Source organism: Saimiri boliviensis, chromosome 9, assembly GCF_048565385.1.
Source record: "Saimiri boliviensis isolate mSaiBol1 chromosome 9, mSaiBol1.pri, whole genome shotgun sequence".
Classification (NCBI taxonomy): Eukaryota; Metazoa; Chordata; class Mammalia; order Primates; family Cebidae; genus Saimiri; species Saimiri boliviensis.
Genome location: NC_133457.1, coordinates 5,393,487 through 5,420,014, shown reverse-complemented (window position 1 = coordinate 5,420,014; position 26,528 = coordinate 5,393,487). Strand labels below are relative to the sequence as shown.

Genomic DNA, 26,528 nt, shown 5'->3' with positions numbered 1-26,528 from the left:
CACATGAACACAGGGAGGGGGACATCACCTACCAGAGCCTCTTGGGGATAGGGGAGGGAAAGGGGAGGGAGAGCATTAAGACAAATACCTAAAGCATGCAGGGCTTAAAACCTGGACGACGAGTTGACAGCTCCAGCAAACCGCCATGGCACATGTATACCTATGAAACAAACCTGCATGTTCTGCACATATCTCATAACTTAAAGTAAAACAAACAAACTAACAAATATCCTGAACTATGATCCATTAGATTTTTTTTTATTATTATTATTTTTTATTTTTTAGACAGAGTCTTTCTCTGTTACCAGGCTGGAGTGCAGTGGTGCCATCTTGGTTCACCGCAAGCAACCTCTACCTCCTGGGTTCAAGCGATTCTCCTGCCTCAGCCTCCCGAGTGGCTGGGATTACAGACGTCTGCCACCATGCCTGGTTAATTTTTTTGTATTTTTAGTAGAGACAGGGTTTCATCATGTTAGCCAGGCTGGTCTTGAACTCCTGAACTTGTGATCCACCTGCCTCAGCCTCCCAAAGTGCTGGGATTACAGGTGTGAACCACTGTGCCGGTCAGATTTTTTAAGTAAAGGAGGAACTGAAATTGTTCCTATGGCTCTAACCTTTGAAATAGGTTACACTTTTCCCCTCTGTACCGTTGGACACACACATCATCAGAAAAGATTTAAGGTTACGCATGGACATATCAAAGGATCTACTGTGACAGTCTTTGTTATCTCGTAAGAATGATTGAATTCCAATAATTCTAATGATAGCTATCTTGTATATTAATTTGTAAAAGCTAAATTCTAGAGTATTTCCCCAATGATTCATAATGACACAGTAGAGTTGTGTTTCTATAGGATAAAACATCTAAAAGTTTGAAATTTTTACCGATCTTTGTCATCTTTAGTATTGAAGATCAACATGATTGTGAATCACAGGCCCCATCAACAGATTCACTTTGGGTGAGACTCTGTTTCCTTTTCCTCTCTTAGAAACGTTGCTGGCATCCAACATCTTTTGGACTGCTAATGTGGCTACTCAGACTGGCAAGGGGAAAACTGTCCTGGCCATCACTTTTATCTTGTGTTTGCTCTTATGCCACCTCTACATATGCTTTAGATTGAGTAAAAATAAATGTCAGTCCTTCAGTTAAGATCTCTGTTGAATGAACGCTCCGGATATGCATCTATACTGTTAAGTTTCTTTTGGTAGCAGAGATACTTGAAACTTGTTTAATGCTCAGAATACCTGGTTTTAAGGGTTTCTGGTTCATTTTCATTTCTACAATAGGCTGTGAAAAATATAAACAGAAAACACTGGTTTGTGAGCTGTTCCAACATTTTCATGATACCTTCCAGGTATCTTATCTTACCAAACTCTCTCTACTTCAAGCACCAGAAGCTAAAATGTACTAGAATATCTGTAGTTGGTTGGCATTAGAAACATTTTTAGCATCTACAGCAGCGTTAACTATCTCTGCTGTATTTATTTCACGTCTCTTTAACACATATAAATGCATAAAGTTATCTTCATAGACATTTCTTCTAGAGGATAATCGTTCTCTCTCTGCCTCCCTCTCTCCATTTTCCTCCCTCCTGTGCCTGTTTTTCTGCAAACTCCTCCCACCCCAATTCTCCTCTGGGATGTCCCTCACCCAGAGCCTTTTCCTTTCTGCAAGAAGAAAGGTTTTTATTGTTTTTAAGAAATAGAATTCTGAGTACTTCTGCATTAGTCTTTAAACTGCTCTATAGAAATCATCACTTTTGTCTTTAATGCAGTTTTATACAAGAAAAAATGACAGAAGAGGAAAAAATATATAGGGTGTCTACAGAGCACTCAGAGGGATTAATACGTAAGCAAATGTTTAGCTTTCAGACATCTGAAAGATCAATTATTCCCAGTAAATAGAAGAAACTAATTCAGGTTCCTTCCAAAATTCAGAATAAATACCTAAATGTCTAAAAGTGTTGCAAAAACACAGGCTGAAAAAGCATGACCAAACCCAACGATTACTTTTCAGTGCTGGTTGAAAATCAGATGATTTTATTTCAGCTATACGACCTGTTATTTATTTTTTTAAAGTAAAAATTGCCACATATGTACAGAAGAGTTATGGAACTGCCACTTATGGCTTCTTCAAAAATTATAAAACTCTATTTAAATAATCACTCTTCCTATAAACTACCCTGAAGTCAAGCTGAACATCTTGTTAATTCCAAAAACGTTCATTTTCAGACTGTCAGCTAAGAATTCCCCATCTTCCCATTGCCACCCCATTCCACCCGTCCAAACCTACCCAGGAGTTATCCATTTTTACCTCCTCAGAATAATGCCAATGGCATTTATAGCACTTATTTTTCATTTTTTATATCACAGTTATTCCTGAATGACTTATTTTTTCCAATAAGCGCCATAAAAGCAGAAATACACTTTATTCTTCCTGACATTAGTTCAGTGCTTTGTATAGAGTAGCCATTCAATAGATGTTGATCAATCTGAATGCTGTGAAATCAACAGCTAATTTACACATTCTTATTTAAGAGAAGCAGGATTGGATCTTTCTAAAAAAGTATGGACTGTAACTTTGAAAAAGTCGTTTCTGAGAAAATTTTCCATATTTATTTTTTGTATTAAATTTGGTCTTGGGTAAAGTACATTTTCTTCTGTGATAGTTCAAGTGAATCATGTACCAACTAGATTTAAACTATCAACCTCTTCACTTTTTTTTAGTAGTCAAGTTGATTAACATGACATTAGTCAGTGTTCCTGAGACACCGAGCTACAGTTTAATCATTACTTCATAAAAATGCTTTCAGAGAAAACTGTTAGACAATCATTACGTACATCAAAGAAGTATTTGCTGATAACATTCTGTAAAAATGCTCATTCTTTAATTTAGAAGACAGCACTGTAAAATTGATTTCATCATAGAAACATGCCTTTAAAAAAATCTTTAGCAAATATTGACATGAAACATTGGAACAATTTCCAAGGTTTTATAATAAATACAAGTAGAAGAAACAAAGAGAAGTTAATGTTCAATCATTTCCAGTGGGTATCCATTTTAAATTTATTCAGTGGGTTTTCAACACATTTATGTTTTTTCTTCAAGTATTTCATCAAGCGTTCTGTTCTATGTGGGAGTTTCTATTGCTTCATAGATTGAATCAGTGGTTTACATGGCTATTAGTACCACAGATTATTTGTTAAATTTTTAATTGAAATAGGCAGCTCAAACATGGGCAATTCAGCAAAAGAGAATCCTTCAAAATGTGCTCTCTGAAACATTCAGGATCACAGTTGCTATGGTTTTCTTTCTTTAAAAAAAAAAAAAAAAGATCTAATTTTAACTTGCTGTTAAATGTAACCAGAGAGACATTATGAGAAAAAAACACCTTGCTTGTTAGTCTACCAGTTCTTTTAAACGTTTTAAAAAATACACTACAAAATATTTCTTCAATCCAATAATCATTTATTGAGCACCTACTATGAGCAAGCTGCTGTGCTAGGTAATACGAGGGAAGCTCAAGATGACTGAGACCAGGGTCTTGGCATTCTAGCGCTCATAGCTTGGAGTGGAGGTGGAGGATGGAAAGAGGAGATGCTGTCTTACTAGACTGAGAACTGCTGCAGAGGCAGAAATGTATCATGATCCTTTTTCTATATTGATGTGTAGTTTCTTCAGCGCCTGGAACATCATAAACCCTCAACGTACGTTTGTTATCACAATGAATGTGTGGCTGAGGCACTATATACTACAGCAAACGGTAGCAATAATGGACACACTTCTGTAGGAACATGGGACTGATGCAGTTTCAAGATATTTGGGAAGGCTTTTTAGAAGGACAAGTGTCGCTATGCAAGCAGTTGCGCTTCTCTTTTATCCGAGACCCCTCAAGAAATGGTATGCTATTATTAGAAGGGAGAGGGAAATTTGCCTTACAATGTTTTTTAAGAAACACAAAATAAAACAAACCATCCAGTGTTATATCCATAACGACAACAACCAAGAGTACTCTCAGTTTATGAAGTGATCTCATGGGGTTAACCCGTTTGTTTCTCACAACAACTCTTTTGCATAAATATTTTTAGCCATATTTTCATAATGAAGAAATCAAGAGTTAAACAACTTGAAACAGATTGCCAAGAGAGTTTACCAAACCTGACTTGAACCCAGCACATCAAATTCCATGCTTTTTAGAAAACAGGACAATATAGTCCTCTGTATTGTACCCTCAGTTGACGGGGATTTATACTTTCCTTACCTTAAAAGGCTTTTTTTTTTTTTTAAACTTAATAACAGGATATTTAACTTTACTGCTGTTCATTGAGTGGGACTCCCTCTAAAATTATGACAAAACAAACTAGCAATTTATAGTTAACACGAATATGTGAACCAAATTTGTTAGGAAAGGTATTAGATCTTTTTTTTTTTTTTTTTTTTTTTTTTTGAGATGGAGTTTTGCTCTTGTCACCCAGGCTGGAGTGCAGTGGCACAATCTCAGCTCCCTGCAACCTCCGTCTCCCAGCTTCAAGCGATTCTCCTGCCTCAGCCTCCCAAGTATCTGGGATTACAGGCACCTACCACCATGCCCAGCTAATTTTTGTATTTTTAATAGATACAGGGTTTCGCCATATTGGCCATGGCTGGTTTTGAACTCCTGACCTCAGGTGATCCACCCACCTCAGCCTCCCAAAGTGCTGTGATTATAGATGTGAGCCACGACACCTGGCCTGGTATTAGACTTTTAGTGTTTTTAAAGAGCTGTAGCTGCAAATGTAATTATGACCCCTGCTATATTGTAGCCATCATCAGATGCAGGAAAAAAAAAAATGATGTGGACCTAAAACTTCTACATGAATGGATTCCAGGGAATCCAAACTTAAAATTGCCAAGCCATTTGCTGATCACTAAGTCACCAAATGAAAAAAAGTGGCATTCAAGCAACTGCACTTCTTTGTATCTCAAACACCGTGAACATCTGTCATGTTGGATCAGAGGGAGCATCAGAAGGGAGACTTTCTCGTGGTATTAAGCAGTGGAAGGAGCTTTTGGTTTGGAACTGTAAGAAAAGGTTGAATTCTCTTTAATTAATGATTAGCTGCATGTTGTAGGACAAATTATACAACCTCTCTGAACTTTCTTTTTCTTTTCTGGAAATTGGGAATGATTGGATACATGAGAATCATGTGAGAATCAAATGAGGCGATGCATGTAAGAGAAGAGCTTTGGTAATTCCGCAAGCAGCTCCTTGAATGGAAAATGCCTCAGCTCTTCCCAAGGTGAATTCCTTTTGTCTGGATCCCACCCCTCCATCCTCTCAATGACTTTGTTGCTGCAATTGTCATCTTTTCATATCACCTCTTCCTCTTTTGTTGTTGGACTGATCCTGTCGATGCCTGTATGATGTAGCAGCCCTTTTCTTTTAAGAAAAACAACAACAGACTCCCTTGGCTTTCATATTGCCAAATCCAGTGGTTGCCCCTAGGCTCGTTTCTGCCAGATTGCCTAACAGCAGTCTTCACAGTTGATACTCTCTCTTTAATGGAGCACTTTCTTCTCACCGTGTATGACACTATGCTCTTCCAATTTTCCAATTACTTCACTCGCCACTCATTCTCAATGCCCTAGATTGGCTCTACCTTTTCTGTTCCACCAGGATCCCACCTGGAGCCCCTTCTTCTCTCCAGCTACCTTCTCTCCTCAGGTGATTTTGTCCAGTGCTATGGCTTCAAATATCGTTACATACACCTAACTACGCGTGTTACAACTTTATTCCTTATATCCGACATCAAAATTGTATACTCAGCTGTCCATGTGACATCTCTGCTTGGGTTATCTAATATACATCTTAAATAATCTAATACATCTTAACAACACCAAATATACATCTTGACAACACCAAAAGAGATCTCTTAATTCCCATTCCCTAAAATTGTCCCTGTCTCAGTCTTCCCATCCCAGTGCATGCCAACCACATCCTCGCAGTTGGCCAAGTTAGAGCTTTACAAGTTATACTTTACTCCTCTCTTTCACCTAATCCCTGTCTTACAAGCCATCATTTGGTCCTGTTGACTCTCCCAAAGTCTGCCTCTCTCCATATGTATGATCAATACCCTCTGCCAGGCCCCACGGCCTCCTGTCTAGATTATTGCAATTGTTTCTCATACACAGCAACTCAGGTCATCCTTTTAAATGAAAATCAGATCCCACCTCATTCTTACTAAAGACATTTAAATGTCTGCCCATAACACCTAGAATAGAATACCACCTCTGATGCCTCTGTGCCCTTTGAAAACTCATCACATACCATTCCCCCTTGGTCTACTGTGTTCTAGCCACCTGGCATTCATTCTGTTCTTCCAATTTAACAAGTTAATTTCCAACTTAGAATCTTTGCATTGGTTCGGCTACAATATTCTTACCACTGTGTTTTTTTTTTTATGTTATTCAGATCATAGTTTAAATAGTTGTTCCCACAGAAGCCTCCTCTGATGAAATAATCAGCCCCACCAAGTTGTGGATCTATTTTAAATCTCTCCATGCCACCTATCATAGCGGTGTTTACTTCTCTGGATTTCATTCATATCTATATTCTCCCACCAGAATGTGAGAGACTGCACGTTGTTTACTTAGTTCACTGCTATATACTCAGAATGTGCTCAACACAGAGTAGGTACACAGTAAATATTTGTTGATTGGAAAAATTGATGACGGTATCTTACTACACAATTAATGAATCATTCTAAAGTATCTTTTTTGTTATTGTTGTTGCATCACTTTACAAAAGCTGAAAATTAGGCAGTCACCTAAATCTAAGTTAGCTTTTTACAAACCGGCTTCAAAATGGAAAGCTTCTCCAGGCACTGCAGCATCCTGATTTTTTCTTTTTTCTTATTTTTATTGTTACTCTAAGTCAACAATATTTATGATGTACCTACCCGGGTCCTTTTTATTTTAGTCTTTGTTAGGGAGTAAATAATTTCTCTCATTCTTTGCTGACAGACAGCATGGCTTACTGAGAACCAAAACCCTCAGAAAAATCAGTCTTTTTTGGAGAAGTGATAATTGTACAACATGCTATCATTATAAGTGTGGTCCACGAGGAATCAATTGTATTTCTCAAAAATCCTTAATACACTTTGTAGAAACAATAACTCATTTGCTATGGCAGGAATATGAAAGTAGAGGAAGTAATGTTTCAGCATACTTTAGAGACCTTTGGCTACATTTCTTCTTGAAACATAAATGCAATCCGCTTGCCAAATTCATGAGCATCTTGAGACAAAGTTCGAATCTCGTTCTCCTTCTTTGCAAACACTGCTCTGTCTTCTTGTAAAAGTGATCCAAGTTTCTATTTATATAAGAGGCTGTATAGATGTGTAAAGAAAACATAATTTCATTTAACGTTGGTCAACTCTTTAATTCTGTTTATCAAGTTCTTAATTCTCAGACTTTCACATTTGGTTTCTTAAACTATAACTCTGAATTGTAGAAGTATAGAGACGAAGAGCCTTTCAAAATACTCTGATCTCTTCATTTTGTGGATGAAGAAATGGAGTCTTACGCAGGTGAAATAACGTGTTCATGGTCACATAGTAAATCAGTGCTTTCAACCACATCTTGCAGCTCCCTCAGAATTCTCTCTACCTTACTCCACCACCTCTCACCACAGTACACAAGGTGAACTGTTGTCACAGTTTCTAAATGAAGAAACAGATGCCGGACAGTTCAGTGCTTTGTTTGCAGAGACCTGCAAAATTAATGGACAGTAACTATGACGATTTCTTCTTTTGAACTACCCTTCAATTTACTTAACGAATTGTTATCAAACATGTTTTAAAGTTAAAGCTACTGAGAGATGGGAAGTGCGTCTTTTTAACAATCCACAAGTGTTTGTTTAAAATAAGTCTAAATTTACAGAAAAGTTGTACGACTATCAAGACCTCAAAAGTGTGCTTTACTAGTTTTAAACATCTTGGTCACATTTCTAACTCTGTTTTCCGTGTGTGTGTGTGTGGTGTGTGTATGTGTGTGTGTGTGCGCGCGCGCGCATGCAGAAACGTATAGGCACACACATAAATACATTTGTATTACTTTTACTAAGCCATTTGAAAGTAAGTTGTATACATCAAGCTTCATTATCCCTTAAAGCTTCAGTGCACATTCCTTAAGATCGAGGCTATTTCTTTACTGCAACACAATCCAGTTATCCAATGCAGGGATGTTAACACTGATGTGATACTATTGTCTAGTCTACAGTCCCTAACCCTATTTTGTCTGTTTCGTCAGTTGTCTCAACACTGTCCCGTTAGTATTTTTTTTTTCTCCAGGATAATGTATTGTATGTAGTTGTCACCTCTCTCTAGTTTCTTTACTCTGGAATAGTTCTTTCTTTAGCCTTTTTCTGTCTTCCTTGGCATTGCCAATTTTGAGGAGTACAAGCGGCTATTTGACAGAATCTACTTCAATTTGGATTTTTCTAATACTTTCTCATGATTCGATTCAGATTAAGTGGCCTCAGCCAGAAAACCACAGAATGAACGATGTTGTGTGTTTCTCAGGGTATCACATTTGGGAGCAGACAACGTCCACTTGCTTTTCTTTGGTGATGTCAGTTTTGAGCACCTGGTCAAGATGTTATCTAATTTTTCCAGATTACAGTTACATATGTTCCCCTTGCAACTTACGTGCAGTCTGTAGCCAGACTCTTGGAGACCACGCAATTTCCTGCTTCCTCATCAAACACTCCTCCCTCAATTTAGCATCCACGGAATGATTGTAAAATGGCGATTTTTCCTTTCCTAACTCATGATATCATAAGAGTACTCAGATGGAGGCGTGGTCACCATCAAAGTACAAATAAAATAAATTTTTAGCATTGGAAGGAAATCACAGGGTAAATCTATTCTAATACCTTTACTCTAACCATGAGGGCTGGGGGCGGGGGACATCCCTATGTAGTGGCAATGGTAGAACTGAAGTTGGTCTACAAGTTCTGCTCCTAGGCTCCATTTTATTCATCCATAAAGTAAATAGAAATTTATTTGTTAAAAACATAATGTCCTCAAAATGTATTTGTTAAAATCATAATGTCCTCAGCTGTTAGAAGCACAAACTCATGTCATAAAGTAGGCAGAATAAGGGTGGATTATACAGTGGTGACTTTAAATATTCCTTTTTATCTTAAGAATCTATTAATTAACCCAATCATTCATTTATGATTTACTAAGCAATAATTCTGTCATGACCTGTGTCGGTACTGGGATGCCTATACTCACAGGAAGTTATAGTTTAGCGGGAGATACTACTTTAGTATGCATCAGAATCCCCTGAAGCCTCCTAAGTTCCAGGCCCCACAGATTTTGATTTAGTATGTCTGGGGTAATGCGTAGGTATCTGCACGTTTAGTAAGCGGAAGAGGGCTGTATTGAAAATACCTGAGGTTCACAGCATGCAGCCAGTTATGGGATATGCTCCACCTCCCGACTTTCCTACTCCAACACCCACCCCTTGAAGTGAAAAGTATTAGCAAAATACAATACTGCCATCCATAAAATAAATTTTGAAAATGTTTTACAAGGTTCAGATATTATTGTTACAATTATTTTTCATGCTTCTTTTGAAGTACTAAATGATAGAGCAAGTTTTCCCAGAAAAATTATTTTTTTGGTAATCTGCTTTTCGGGTGATGTAAGCATATTCATGGCTAGCTTACTTCAGGGGCTGCTGATATAGGCGGTCTGGTGAATCCTGTTGGCCCCAAGCCAACGTATTCATATGCTTTCTTTCACTTAGGTAACACTGGTAGCTAGCTGGGCTTGCAGGGCTGAAGTAGTCTGCCAGAATGTCAGAGGCTGCCTTAGCTGTTGATGCTAAAGAAACACATTAAAGTCTAAATGGCTACTCTTTTGAAAAATCAGTTTGTAAGAATGAATTATTGGTAGACATTCACTCATCCATTTAGTCAACAAACTCTTGTTGAGTTCCTGCCAGGTAAAAATACAGGGCTAATTCCTGGAGGATTGCAAAGATAAATAAAATGGATTGGGCTTCACAGGAGCTCAGGAGCAAGAGAGCAGAGATGCTATCCATCTTTCTTGGATGTTCCAAACTCAAGAGCCGAAGTAGCACAGAAGGCAGGATGTGAATTTTGGATTTGGAGAGATATAAGTCCAAATCCTAACTCTGTCTTTTCTTTGCTAAAGAAACTTTCAGCAAGTTACTTAACTTTGATGTATCCTGGTTTTCTTATCCAAAAAACATGAATACTAATTAATTTCTCATAGAGATGATTGAAAGATTGACAAAGTAACGTATGTTAAGAACGAATGCCTCACCGGGCGCGATGGCTCAAGCCTGTAATCCCAGCACTTTGGGAGGCCGAGGCAGGTGGATCACGAGGTCGAGAGATCGAGACCATCCTGGTCAACATGGTGAAACCCCGTCTCTACTAAAAATACAAAACATTAGCTGGGCGTGGTGGCACGTGCCTGTAATCCCAGCTACTCAGGAGGCTGAGGCAGGAGAATTGCCTGAACCCAGGAGGCGGAGGTTGCGGTGAGCCGAGATCGCGCCATTGCACTCCAGCCTGGGCAACAAGAGCGAAACTCCGTCTCAAAAAAAAAAAAAAAAAAAAAAAAAAAAGAACGAATGCCTCATCTGGCCCACAATAAGTTCTCTAGAGAGGACAGCTATTATGGTGTTAAATATTGTGCTCTCCATCACACACTGGGGGCTGTCGAGGTGGGGGGAATAGGGGAGGGACAGTGGGGGGTGGGGAGGTGGGGAGACATAGCATGGGGAGAAATGCCAGATATAGGTGATGGGGAGAAAGGCAGCAAAGCACACTGCCATGTGTGTACCTATGCAACAATCTTGCATGTTCTTCACATGTACCCCCAAATCTAAAATGCAATAAAAAAAATTGTGCTCCTACATATTCTACCGCATGTACGGATTTCTATGTATTCACCATATATATATTTATACATAGTATTTATACATGAAACACACTCAGAGTGTTTAATTATTGGTGCCTTGTTTTACATTGTGAAACTGTTTATACATAAACACACATCTGTATAAATTTTCTTCCTAAAAATAGCAAGTTGACAATTAATATTTACATGAAAATTGAGTCAATCCTCAGGAACCTTTGTTCCCTAAGGATTTTGTGCCCTGAAGAAGTACAATTGTGGAACACCTGTCACAAACAGGGATGGCTGATCTACCTTCCAGTGTCATACATACCCACCTTAAAATAACACATGATCCCCTGGAATGGGTACACTATGGGTAACGAATGAACAGCATTTTCCACTATTACCTCACAAAGAGAACCTGAGGCATGAAGATGAGACTGCTCCTTGATTATGTTCTGTGGAGGTTGAAAGCAATATTCATTTTCATCTTTGATCATTATATATCACTGTGAAGTATCTTTTGGAGTGGAATGGAGACTGGTAGAGATGAACATAGAAATCCTATAATCCCCAAACATCTCATATAGTAATGCTTTCACCACTGTCATTTAAATATTTTATAATATGTTTACGGTGCCTATTAACTTAATCTCTACGCTGTCCTTCATTTTACAAGTTGCAGAATAAAGGCTCATTTTTAACACTTGAGAAGCTGTTGGTTGAGACTTTTTCTCATCATTAGCTTGAGGATAAATGGCCCAATGTTGTATGACACTTATTACAGAACCTAGTAGAGACAGAGAGAGATAGTAAAAAATGACCTATTTATCTACATATGCATGTCAAGTCACTTCACACCATAAACAGCTAAGCCAAAAGTAGGGCTCACCTGATTCTTTGCAAGATTCTTGCTTTGATATTTTACTAAAGGTAATATAATTATGAAGTGCTTTCAAACTAACCATTTGGAATTTGTATATACTTATCCAAGATTTAACAATTAATAATTTAATTTCTTGCTTATATAGTGTTTTAGTACTATTATTTGAATATTTCTTCTGGATCTTTTTCTAGGGTAAATAATGATACTTATTTGTCTGCAAGAAAAATTAGCTTCGGAATTCAGATGGAGAAAATACCAAAATAGTTTAGAAATACAATTTTTAACTTTTTCAATCATCTTTCAATTACATTTAATGAAGATTTACAGGTTTACAGACTGGAGAAATATTTGAGGACTGATTGCATATTAATCATCCACTAATATTTCCCCAGTTGATCTCAGCGAAAAAAGTCCATAAAGCCAAAGGACTGCTTGGAAAAAAACATTTTGGTTTGTGCAAAACTTTAAAAGAAAGACATACTTTATTTCATTTATTTATTTTTTTTTATTTATTATACTTAAAGTTATGGGGTACATGTGCAGAACGTGCAGGTTTGTTACATAGGTATACACGTGCCACGGTGGTTTGCTGCATCCATCACCTCATTATCTACATTAGGTATTTCTCCTAAGGCTATCGCTCCCCTCTCTCCCGACCCCCTGTTATCTCTTCCCTAGCTCCCCACCCCCTTGACAGACCCCGGTGTGTGATGTTCATCTCTCTGTGTCCATGTGTTCTCATTGTTCAACACCCACTTATGAGAGAGAACATGTGGTGTTTGGTTTTCTGTTCTTGTGTCAGTTTGCTGAGAATGATGGTTACCAGCTTCATCCATGTCCCTGCAAAGGAGAAGAACTCATCCTTTTTTATGGCTGCATAGTATTCCATGGTGGATATGTGCCACATTTTCTTTTTCCAGTCTATCATTGATGGGCATTTGGGTTGGTTCCAAGTCTTCACTATTGTGAACAGTGCTGCAATAAACAGAAGTGTGCATGTGTGTTTATAATAGAATGATTTATAATTCTTTGGATATATATCCAGTAATGGGATTGCTGGGTCAAATGGTATTTCTATTTCTAGATTCTTGAGGAATCACCACACCACCTTCCACAATGGTTGAACTAATTTACACTCCAACCAACAGGGTAAAAGCATTCCAATTTCTCCACATCCTCTCCAGCATCTGTTGTCTCCAGATTTTTTAAATGATTGCCATTCTAACTGGCATGAGATGGTATCTCGATGTGGTTTTGATTTGCATTTCTCTAATGACCAGTGATGATTTTCTTTTTTTTTTTTTAATAGGCTTGTTGGCTGCATAAATGTCTTCTTTTGGGAAGTGTCTGTTCATATCCTTTGCCCGTTATTTGATGGAGTTATTTGTTCTTTTCTTGTAAATTTGTTTAAATTTTTGTGTACATTCTCGATATTAGCCCTTTGTCAGTTGGGTAGATTACAAAAATTTTTTTCCCATTCTGTTTGGTTGCCAATTCACTCTAATGATAGTTTCTTTTGCTGTGCAGAAGCTCTTTGGTTTAATTAGAGCCCATTTGTCAATTTTAGCTTTTGTTCCCATAGCTTTTGGTGTTTTAGTCATGAAGTCCCTGCCGATGCCTAAGACATACTTTAAAATTTACTATTTTAACAAACAGAAACTAACAATACATCATTCAAACAGTTACACATTACACTCTGCTTATGGGTGGGATGGAGTAGTAGATCAGAACTTCTGTTGAGAACTAATAGAAAAGCAGAATAAAAGACCAAATAATTTGTTTGAATATAGCTGGGGAGGCTATGGTGAGGGCATAATTCCCTTATCAAAGTGAGCTTTTACAGGGGCATCTTCTGGGACATTTGCTAATTGTAGGCATGGGGACGAGTGTGAGCATCTCAACATTTCATTAAAGGAGGGGCACTGGTGGGTAATGTTGAAACCTGTACAGCTTTGGGTAAATGTGGGAGCCTCTAGCACAGAGCTCTTTTACCACTCAGTAAATAATGCCAATTTCTGGGCATTCATGGGGTAGGATGGCAAAGTGGAAGACTCTGAAAGGAAGATGAAATTTTTGCAGTCTTATGAGATAGGGACCCACAAGAGAAAAGGCTTTGGAGAAACACCACACTTTCAGCTAAAACTCTTGAGAACCAGGGTAAACTAGAGGCAGACTTTTTCAAGGGTTGTAACTCAGCCTCAACATGAAACAGTCCCTGATTAAATTAAGATGAACTGCTATGTTGTCTGCCTAGTGAAAGGATACATCCATTATAGAGGAAGACATACCATCTGGAGCTTATATAATTTTCTTTACACGCTCTTCAGCACTTAGTGGAAAATCATTAAGTATGCAAAAATAAACCATCTCAAGATAACAATAAAAAACCAAATGAAAAAGTAATAACTAGAAACATACCCATGGCTGATCCAGATATTAGAGCTAGCTAAGGAATTTTCAAACAATGCTAATTAATATATTCATAACAAAAGAATGAGAAATTATAAAGAACTTTACCAGAGTATTAGACTCTATAAAAAGAATAACAAATTCTGGAACTGAGAAATACACCATCTGAAATGAACTCATTAGATGGATTAAAGAACACATTAGATACGGCAGAAGACTGATTTAGTAAACTCAAGAAATAGTCAATAGGATATATCTAAATTTAAGCAGAGAAGTATAATAATGAAAAATATTATGTAAAAAGCCTTTGAAGATATGTCAAATACAGAGTATAGTTGGAGCCCTAGAAGGAGCACAGAGAATGAAGCAGAAGCAAAAGAGAATTCCAGGAAGAATTGAAGAGGAATAGTCAAAGTAAGTATGTGAGAATATACACATAGAAATAAACATTGACTGCTGTCACTTGACTGCTTAAGACAATAACAGAAACATCTCTACAGGATTTAAAATCTAGGCAGAATTAAAAAGAATGGCAACAATGATGCAAAAGATGTGAGAGGGTAAACAGAGTTAAAGTATTTTAATGTTAAAAAATTATTAGGGGCTTGGCAAAACTGAACATTGGTATTAGATTGGAAGAAGTCAGGGACTCATGTTGTAATTTCTAAGGTAAAATCCGGGGAATACAAAATATAAATGAATGGATAATTAACAAATGAACATAACACAAAATTAAAATATTTTTGGTTTATCCCCAAAAAGGTGAGCAATAAAAGAGACCAAATAAAAAACAGAGAGCAATATGGTAGACATAAACCAAAATCTATCAGCAATTACTTCAGATTTAAAAGAACCAAATATTCTAATTCAGAAACCAAGGTTGCCACAGAGGAAAAAATTACTAACACCAACTCAATGGTGCTTAGGAAAGATACACCTTAAATATGAGAACATAGAGAGGTTGAAAATAAAACCATGAAGAAAGATACAACATAGAAACACCAACCAAGATAAGGGATGGCTCAACTAATAATCAGACCAAGTAGGCTTTATGGAAAGAAGCATTACTAGAAATGCGAAGGTATGTTAGTTATTAATTTATCGTTCCTTGGCTGCAAACTCATCCATCTCTCTGTATTGTGATACTGGAACTGAAATCTGCAGACTACATTTTAATTTTTCCAGCTGGTTCAAAGTTAGGCTCTGCCAATAGAGGGTACTGGAGAAACACTGCAAAGCTGAAACAGGAAGAAGGGACGTTTCCTTCTTGGAACTTTCCATTTACCCCAGCAGCAAATGCTTCTGTTTGTAGGGGTTTAGGTAGCATTAAGCGACGTGGTGGTGGCCCTCACAGTCAGTGCAGGTATTCTTTTGTCAAATTTCCTCATCATCACAGTCACGTTACTCTCCTAGTTCTGAGACAAGTGAGCCCTGTCTTAGTGACTTCCCCGCGGTCACACTCTCTCCTCAGAGGTCTGAATTTCAGCCTTGCAGGATCTCCTCAGAGCTTCCAAGTTACTTACCTGTTCATGACCCCTCAGCCTTAAGGATGCTACAGGGAAGTATGCAAGGAGAAGACAGCACAATTTAAATCTGTCTTCAGTGATTAACATGGCTTTTAAACCGGTAAAATAGAAAACACTGATGAATAAAAGGAGAAATTGACAAATCTCCAATTCTAGTGGGAAATTGTGACACACCTCTGTCGATGGCTGATGGAATTTCAGACAAAAAAAAGAAAGGAAAGAAGAAAGGAAAAAGGAAGGAAAACTTTCAGGAACACAGGAGCTCTGTGTACCGTAAGTCACAAACTCGACTTAATAGACATATGTCAAATCTTGCAACAAAGAAAGTCAGAACGTACGTTCTTTTCAAATGCACCTGAAACTTTTGTGAAAACTAACCGTAGCTCACTTGTAAGTCAAGCCACAACAAATTTCACATTTAAGATGGAAATACAAAGGGCCAAGAATAGCCATGTTCATCTTGAAGAACAATGCTGACAGTCTTGGCCAGATATTAAGAATTATTATAAGTAAAGCTGTAGTAAGGAAGGCAGTATGGCTTTGATGCGAGGATCAATTACAACACCCAAACAGAATAAAAAGTCCAGTAGTAGACCTAGATGTAAATGTTCATTTAATTTATGGCAAAAATTACCCTGGCACGGAATGGGGCTGCTATGGCTTAAGCATGCCCCCCAAAAGTTTATGTGTTAAAAGCCTCATTTTCACCTCGATGTAGTGGTGTGGGGAGATAAGGCCTGGTGGGAGGTGTTTGGGTCATGGGGGCAGATCCCTTATGAATGTATTAACGCTGAGTGAATGAGGGAGTAAGTTATTGTAATCCCAGTTACTCGGGAGTTTTAGGCACTTGAACCCGGGAAGTAGAGGTTGCAGTGAGCTAAGATTGTGCCACTGCTCTCCAGCCCAGGTGACAGAGCAAGACTCTGCCTAAAAAAAAAAAAAAAAAAAGAAAGAAAGAAGTAAAGAAAAAGAGTAAGTCATGATAAAGCAAGGCTGTCTCTCATGCTTGGTCTTTTTGCAAGTCTGCTTCCTCTTTGCTTCTTGGCCACGTGGTAATGCAGCGTGAGTTCCTCACCAGAAACAGCAGATGCTGGTGCCATGTTTCCTGGACTTCCCAGCCTCCAGAATTGTAAGCCAAATAAATCTCGTTTTAAAATAAATTATCCAGTCTCAGGTATTCTGCTATTGTAACAGAAAACAGACTAAGTCAGAAACTAGAATTATGGCCTTTTTAAATAAATGGTGCTGGCCTAAATCAAATGCAGCAAGTCAATTTTGATGCCTATCTTATAAAATGCACAAAAACAAATTCCAAATGCGTTGCAAAAGTAAATATAAAAAAACCAACATTAATGCTTTAGAAGAAAAAAGGATGATTTTACAACTTGGATAGGCAAAGATTTCTTAAACAGAATATAAAAATAATAAATTGGATTATATTATATGTCATAATTTTTGTTCATCAAAACACAGCTTTAAAAACGAAATTACAATTCATGGAATAAAAGAAAATATCTGTAGTACATATCTTTGATGTGGATTTGTATCCAGAATAGATAAAGAACTTCTATAAAAGAAGACAGATGAAAAAAACCCAGTAGAGAAATGGGCTAAATATTTTAATAGACAAATGACAAAAGATGATCTCCAAATGGTCAGTAAACTCTTGAAAGTGTTATTAACTCCCATTAGTCATCACTAGAATGCAAAGCGAAACCACAGGTTGATATCACATCAAATCCACCAGAACGTTAAACTTAAGAAGGCGGACCACACCTAGTATTGACAAATATATGGCATAAGTGGAGCTTTTACACAAAGCAGATATAAATGAAAGTTGGTACAACCAATTTGAAAAGCTGTTTGGCAGCATCTGCTTCCTCCTATATCCTGTACTGGGATAATCTTTTTTCCCATATACCCAGCAGAAATGCATACAAGAATGTTCACAGTAGCACTATTTATAAAAACATCATAACATCATAACATTGAAAACATTCCAAATGCCCATGAATCATAGAAAAAAATAAAAATATTGTGGTATCTTTATACAGTGGAAAAATATTATTAGCAATCAGAATAAATGAATTAAAACTACAAGCAACCACATGGAAGAATTTCAAAAATAAGACATGGAGTGAAAGAAGCCAGATACAAAAGAATAAATATTGTATGATTCATTTAAATAAAGATCAAAGTTAGGCAAAACTAATTTGTGCTGTTAGGTGCCAGACTGGCGGTTGCCCTTGAGATTGCGAGTGGTAACTGGAATGGAACAGAAGGAGCTGCTGGGCTTACTGGTACCATCATTTCTGGATCCAAGAGCTGGTTACACCAATGTGTTCATTTGATTAAATTTACTGTTTTTGCCTTTTACCAAAAGTATGTTACACATTAATAAAAAGTTTACATTAAGAAAATCACAGGTCAAGACAGCTTGAAATTTTACATACAAACCTCTGAGTTTATACAAGGCAAGTTTTCCCTAAGCATACTTCCTCTTACCTACAATCTTTGCATTGTCTATGAATACAGGCAAGAAGGCAGGGTAAAGATTTGATAGTTAGGAGGTGTTTTCTTCAAAATTCTCCAGGAGGGTACAACCACACGAAACAAATGAAATGCAATTCATGTTAGTGCCTTAGAAATTATCAGACAGTGTGTATGGTAGACAGGCTGAAAGAGATTCCCCGATGACATTTCTGAAGGTTCCCAAAACCAGGACAAGCAGCACTGGACAGGTGGCAGTTGCTTGCTTTCATTGTCATAATTATTATTTTTTTCTTTTCTTAGATTTTTTTCTATCGTTTTAAAAATAATTGTTTATTTTTATTATTTGTGGGTCCATAGTAGGTGTACCCACATATCTGAACATATATTTATGGCGGACATGAGATGTTTTGACATGGGGATGCAATTCATAATAATCACATCATGGAAAATGGGGTATCCATCCCCTAAAGGATTTATCCTTTGTGTTGCAAACAATCCAATTATACTCTTTTAGTTATTTTAAAATGTACATTTAAATTATTATTGACTGTAGTCACCCTCTTGTGCTGTCAGATACTAGGTGTTATTCATTCATTCATTCTAACTATTTTTTTGTAGCCATTATTGTCATCATTTTTTAAATTTAGCTATGGCAGAGGTGGGAGGAATAAAGCCTCTGTGTTCGCTTTCTTATGACACAAACTCCCTGCAGCTGTCTGTTATATTAATCAGAATATATGGTGACCTAATGACCAGACCAATGACCTCCGGCTCAACCTTACCTCAGTCAACACCCAGTCCTAGGAGAAGCGGGGAAGAAGGTCTCAAGAGAGGCCAGTGGGAACCAGAGAAGACAGTGACACAAGGCCCTTTCCCTGTGCAGCCACCATGCACAGGGAAAGAAGAATCTGTTTTCCTTGTCCTCTCTTGAGAAGGAGGGAAAAATGGTGACCACTTGAGAGGGGAAAATAGAGCTGAGAGGGAATTTGAAGTTCAATTTTGTTAAACAGTTACTCAAAGAACCCATTTTAAAACACTACTGAATTTTATTTGATGAGAAAGTTTAAATAATCCCTCTCTCCATTCCCACATTCCAACGTTAGTTGAAAAGGGGGCCCGAAGAGTTGGCTTGATGAGTTCTGCTGTCAAAATAAATCTGCCTCTGCCATCGCTGTCCATCTAAACCAGCCTACACCAGTGGAGCGCAGCACCTCCAGGTGTGAATGTCCCAGACAGAAGCTGCACTCTCAAGCCTAGAGACAGAGGTGAATCAGGCTCTGATGCATTCTTTTCAAACGGCACCTCCCTCCCATTATATCCCAACCTTATCCCATTGTCTTGAAGGAATATGGTAGATGTGAAAGATCTAAAAGAATAAAAAATATCGAGAATTAGGGTGGTAAAAAGAAAAGTGGAGATCAGAAATGAAAAATAAGAAAGAACAAAACCAGATGACCGTAATGTTAGACACATTCTGTAATAACAGATAGAGTAACAGAAAGGTCCATGCAAGGCAGGATCGACGGGGGTGAGGGAAGCAGGTAGAGAACAGGCAACTATGGAAGATAAAGCTTTTATGAACAGCAGAACTTCCTCATTTTCTACATTCATTGAATTGGTCAATGACTACATGGGCAACATCTTAAGGCATTCTGTACATAGTCTGCTGGATTGAAATGTTTAAGTTCATAAAGGGTGTCAATTTTAATATTTTCAACTCTTCTCTCAATCTCTTAGTGACTCTCATGTTTAATATGATGCGTCCTCACTGTTAACTACATCGGTAAATACAAAGGGTGAGGAAATTAACTGAGAGATCTGAACTTCTGAAACCCTTTAATTCATCATTGGCCCCAATACATAAGAAGGTTCAGATGCCTGAACCACATACACACACACACCCCTCCCTAGAAGAGACCAAATGTATTAGGTTTGGTAATATATGTTACAGAGGACTATTGATTGCCATTCTTTCTTTCTTCACCTTAAACTTAGGTTTCCAAATATCTGTTCAACAGGAATGAGAAGCGATTTATATCATGGTTTTGCTCCTTACATCTTCAAGTTAACAAAATCGAGCAGATTTCTAACAAATTAAATGCATACTTTTTTTCTTGGGGAGGGGTGATAATGCAATGTCTTCTCAAGCTGTAACTTTGGTGATGGGTCAAGACAGCATTGAATTCTTCTGCTTGAGTTATGCTGGCTAATAGGAATTTAATTGAGAACCGGTGGGAGAGCACTGAAGCATTCATGCATGTGAAATCAGATGAACACCCACAATGTGGAATTTCCTAAGGAAAGTTATTCTAGTGGAGAAATACAGACCAGGTTGAGTGCCAGTAACTTTTAAGCTAACATGTGAAGTAATCTTCCTAGTAAGTAATGAGCTAAAGATCCCTGAAGAAAAGCAAAGCCAATATTTTCAACTCTATATTTTCAAACATTTTTTTAAAACCTCAGCTCAAAGCTATATACAGTTCCCTTCCTCGGTAGGATATCAATCTTCCTTAACTTTGATTCCACATAGTAATGCTTATTTTTGAAAGGCACAACTTATTTAGGTAAATCTGAAATAAATAGCAAGACAGAATAATTTGTGAAGATAAATCAAAATCAGAAGCTGATTTCTGTTCAGTACTTCTAATACAAGTCTTCTTGAAACATTTCCTTTTAAATGGCCTACTTAAAACCATATCAATTCTTCACTTCTCATCCCATTCTAAATGACAGTGTGACTTGAGCTTCAGTTTTTACTCATAAAGGTTAAAGAGACATTTTCTAACACCTATCCTGTGTCGCATCAACTCAATCACCTTTTAAAGTTGCCTAAATTGTGACATATTCGCCATTCAAATACATGAATTCTGCAGATTTCAGAATAGATGTACATAGGTATACATAAATGCATATAATATCATATAGTATGTAAATACATTTATTCCTGGAGGCCTTCTAAAATGTAAAGGTAAAGCTGAATCTTTACCTTCTAGTAATTTTACAATAATTTTCCTCATCATATAGGATTTGAAATTCTGGTATCAGTCATAGCCATTGGTTTCTCTTTTGTTATTTACAAAATGGAGTTACTGATAATATCTGCCTCATGTAATTGTTGAGAAGCGTAATATAGGAAGGTTGCCTGATAATAGTAAGTGCTTAATAAATGTTAACTATTGTTCTATCATTATCATCATTTTTGTTTTTGCTGTTAGTATTGTTCAGGAATTTTCTTTAAAAATTCGACAATTAGAAAAATGTTCTTTCTATTACACAGATGAGTCATGCTCATTCATTGTGTAAACTTTGAAATTTAGCTAGAGCTATGATAAATTATAGTCTTTATTTTGCTATCTTTATAGTTGTAATATTTTATTTTATAACATCCCTGAAAACACTCAGCAAGCTCTTCGTGAGTGCAAAATGTTATAACTTGAATGTTACTTTCCAAGAAGATGACTCAATATATTCTACACTAGTTGAAAGACAATACTCCAGGCTTTCTGCTGTAAAAGGATTTAAAAACCCTTGAGCATATGGTGTTTGCATTGCTTTTGTTACTATGGACTGCAATTGTTGGGGTACCTATTCATTTATTTCATACTGATGTGTCACATAAAAGGAACAACAGCAATAAAAACCAACTTGCAGTCAAATTCTATGTAGAGGGATGTAGCTTTAGTCACCGTGTGTCTTAATTAGAAAAAATACTCCTACAGTAAGGATTCACTGTGGGTTTATGCCTGGAGATCACTTTAAGGTTCTGCGGCTCACAGTTCATGCTCATGGGTTGTTTTCTAAGTCGTAATCAGTTTCTAGGGTGTTGGTTTCACTGCTCAGAAGATGAACAACTTAATGAACTTAGGGTAGTTTCTGTGGTAATACTGTTAGTACATTAAATTTAATCATAAAGAGTTAAACAATAACACTTACAATATGCAGTTTTCATGCATTTATTTCAAACTAAGGCTTACTAAAAATGGTAAACACTTCCCCAGTGCTTCAAAAACGGAGACCCTTACTGACATCTATTAATATTTTATGGATAATAAATACAAAATGCAAATTTTGAACAAAACTTGAACCTGTTTTTCATTGCTCATGCTGAACAACCTTTGAACGGCAAGGTCCTTGTGAAAGACATTCGTTCATTCATTCCCTTACTCATTCATGCATCCGACATTTCAGAGCATGCATTTTATGCCAGGCATGATGTTAGCTTACAGAAATGATGACATGGTCTGTGTCTTACGGGGAGCTTGGATTGTTTCTCTCCCTAATACCCTACTCCTTGATATTCAATGTCTTCAATCCACAGTAATATCATGAGTTAAAGCGACAATAACCCATATTACAAATGATAAAACGTGAACTCTGAATTAGCAGTCAACATCTCCCGCTTGACTAGAAGAAGATGTCTTCAAATCAGACACTTCATTAGGGAATGTATGTTAGAATTAAGCAAAGCAAAACAAAAAAGCTGTTACCGGGAAACCAAATGGGATCTTAGTCTTTCCTTTCTCACCAGACTGGGGTAGGATAGGGTGAGCCGGAGCAGCGGACAGGAAACCGCTTTGGAACTACCTGTCTTCTACCTGCCTGCAGGGGATGATTTCCTGGCTACTTATTAGGGCTTTCTGTAAGCCACACGCCTCATTCCTCGGGTGTGAAGGAAGAAAGGAGCCCCTGTTCTCCTAACTTAGTGGAGCTTCACCTGAGGGTCATCCCCCTTCCTTCCCACCCAGCCCCTGAAAGACAAAGGCTTTAAAGCAGACCTGAGTGATTCTCCTCCTACCTGAGCAGCTGCGGCTCAGCCCCGCAGGGACCGGGCGAGGCTCTGGACTACCCCCGGCCACAGCATCTGCCAACACCGGGCTCCAAACGTCCCACTGCGCGGCCTGCTCGGGTGCGTGCTCGCGGGGACGCCCAGACTGGAAACGTCCCGTGCCACGCGGCCCATCGCGCCCGCACGGGGCCCCTCCCTCGTCTCTCCTCTTGAGTTGCACCTGATGTTTCCAGTACTAAAAGCAAGCTTATTTATGTTTTTCCGTTTCTAAAAGCAATGTGATCATTAAAATAATTCGGAAGATACAGAAAGATGTACATCAATAATTATCCGTATTCTAAAGAGAAACACTAAGAACATTTTAATATCTTTGCAGTCTCTTTACTACAAATAGATTTTAAAAAATCATCTCTCCGTCTCTTTCACACAAAGCCACACAATTACAATATAGACTTTATACATACATTTTATAAAGTTTTGTATTTGTTCTCTTTGTAAAGAAAATTATTTTAAACTTTTTACTCTAAAACATACATAGGTAGGAGTTATATCTCAATGATTATTATATGACATGATATTAACATAAAAATGTATAGTATATATTATATTATCAAATATATAATACTATATTACACTAATATATAGTATTACATAAAGTGTTATAAACATAGACATAATTATGCAAATTTAAACATAAACACACTTTACCTTCCATGCATTTTAGGCAGCACATTATTGATACATTTGAAGAAATCTGTGTACCCCTAAGGACTGCATGGTTCTCTTAGCCACTGCTGTGACTTGTATGACAAACATCCCTTGCTTTCCTTTATAGGTTAACAAATCAGACATCTATCACTTTTTATTGAAATATGACATATATTCAGAAAAATGGATAAACTGCAAGTGTGTTCAATAAATTATCACAAAGTGAACCCATCAAAATAACCACCACCCCAGTAAAAAATACATTCTTAGCACCCAGAAACCCCTTCTAATTTCCATTTCTTTTCATTCGCCATAGGTAGTGACTGTTCTGGTTTTTAATACCACAGTTTAGTTTTGCCTGTTTTGGAATGTAATATAAATAGTCCAGTTATGGTTTTACTACTCTATACTTCCATTGATTTGAGGAGTATAATCTATCTTTTATAAAGTACACTAAATATACACTAAATTTCACGTCTTGGGGAAAAAGGTTGTCTTATTCAAAGTTTCCCACACCCACTCTCTCCTACTTCTCTGCCAAAAAATGAGGAAACTACGTTTCAAGGTAAGGTGTGAGGATCGATTGATACGAGGTGCGTGAAGCCTCTGCTGTGTGATAACAAGCTCTTCAGCCCCTCTGGGGTGTGGTATTCTCCCTACTAGCTCACCTCAGCCACTATCACCGATGTCTCTCCCTCTTGCCTTCAAACCTCTGCTTCCTTAAAAAATTGTTTTTAACCTAGTAAACAGTTCTGCAAGTTTTGTTTGTAAGCACCACACAATCGAGATTTAAAACACTACTGTCGCCTGTAAAAATAACACCATGTCTCTGTAGTCAACTCTGCAAACCATTTCCAGACCCCGGTATCTACCCATGCGTTTTTTTGTCCCTGCAGTGTTATCTTTTCCAAAGATCAAATAAATGGAATTATATAGCATGTAGCCTTTTGAATCAGACTTCTTTCATTCAGCATACCACGTAGGCGATTCACATTGCTGTGGTTTTTATCAGGAGTTCAGTCAATGTTAATTGCTGAGTAAAGTTCTATCATGTGCATATACCACAGTTTATCTGTTCACCAGTTTAGGAATATTTGGGGGTGGTCATGAATAAAGCTGCTATACATATTTGTATACATATGATTGTGTAAATTTAAGTTTTAATTTACTTAAATACCTAGAGATCGGATTGCTGGGTCATATGGGATTTAACTTCGTAAGAAAGAGCCAAATTATTTTCCAGCATTTCTGTACAATTTTGCTTTCCTACCAGCAATACATGAGATTTCCATTTACCCTCACATCCTCACTAGCACTTGGTATTGTCAGATTTTTTTTAATTGAAAAAATATTTCCTCTGAGTATCTCCTTGTGGTTTTAATTTGCATTTCCCTAATAACTAATGACGTTGAGTACATTTTCATGTGCTTATTTGCCATTGACATCTTCTTTGGTAAAGTGCCTGGTCCAATCTTTTGCTCATTTAAAAATAATGGATTGTCTTATTACTTAGTTTTGTGACTTCTTTTATTCGAAATAGAAGCCATTTATCAGATTTGTGTTTTTAATATTTTTTTTTCCAGTCTGTGCCTGCCTCTTTAGTCTCTCAGCCATATATTTCAAAGAGTGGAAGGACTTAATTTTGATGAATTTCACTTACGTCTTTTTATGGCTTGTGTCTTTGATTTTATGTCTAAGAAATCTTTTCCTAACCCCAAGTCACAGAGATTTTCTCCTAAGCTTTCATTTGAGAGCTTTCTAGTTTTCAGGTTTTACATTTAGGATGTGATCTTATTTGAGTTAGTTTTTGTATGGCATGCAAGTTATGAGTTGAGGTTAATTTCTTTTTGCAAATAGAAGTCCAATTGTTCTAGCACCATTTCTTGAAAAGACCATCTTTTTTCCACTGAATGGCCTTTGTACCTTTGTTGAAAAATCAATGCATGAGTCTATTTCTGTACTCTCTATTCTGTTCTATTGATCTATATGTTTGCTTTTTCTTCAATATCACACTGTCCTGATTTCTATAGCTTTGTAAAGTTCTAATTTCAGATAGTATGCATCCTTCAACTTTGTCTTTCTTTTCCAAAACTGTTTTGTATATTCTATTTTCTTTGCTTTTTCATGTAAATTCTATAGTCAACTTGCTGATTTTTATTAAAAATGTCTTGCTACAATTTTGAATGGAATCGTTGAAATATATAGAACAATTTAGGAAAAACTGACATTTTAGCAATTGAGACTTCCAGTCCATTATCATTGCATACAGGCATACCTCAGCGATGTCGTGGGTTTGGTTCCCGACCACTACACTAAGTGAATATTGTGATAAAGTGAGTCACATAAAGTTTTTGGTTTCCCCAAACCAAAAATGCACATAAAAATTATGTTGATGCTGTACTGTAGTCTATTAATGTGCAATAGAATTATGTCTAAAATACATTTCTTATTTAAAAATACATTATTGCTAAAAACATGCTGACAATCATTTCAGATTTCAGTGAGTTATAATCTTACTGCTGATTTAGGGTCTTGCCTCAATGTCAATGGCTACTGACTGATCAGGATGCTGATTGCTGACGGTTGAGATGACTGTCAGTTTCTTAAAATACGACAGTGCAGTTTGCTGCCTTGATAATGTTCTCTTTCACAGATTTCTCTGCAGCATGTGATGCTGTTTGATAGTGTTTTACCCACAGTATAACTTCTTTCAGAATTGGAGTCAATCCTCTCAAATGCTGCAGCTACTTTACCAAATAAGTTTATGGAATATTCAAAATCTTTTGTTGTCATTTCAACA

General features: G+C 37.2%; 1 protein-coding gene across 1 annotated transcript in view; it reads right to left on the bottom strand.

The window, feature by feature from the left end:
* The window catches only part of SPATA16 (spermatogenesis associated 16), a 227,602-nt gene extending 204,441 nt beyond the window's left edge, over positions 1–23,161 (bottom strand). Inside the window, exon 1 of the mRNA XM_003925112.3 lies at positions 23,030–23,161. The gene's annotated coding sequence lies outside the window, so the exon portion shown is untranslated. The remainder of the gene's footprint in view (positions 1–23,029) is intronic.
* Between the last annotated feature and the right edge of the window lie 3,367 nt (positions 23,162–26,528).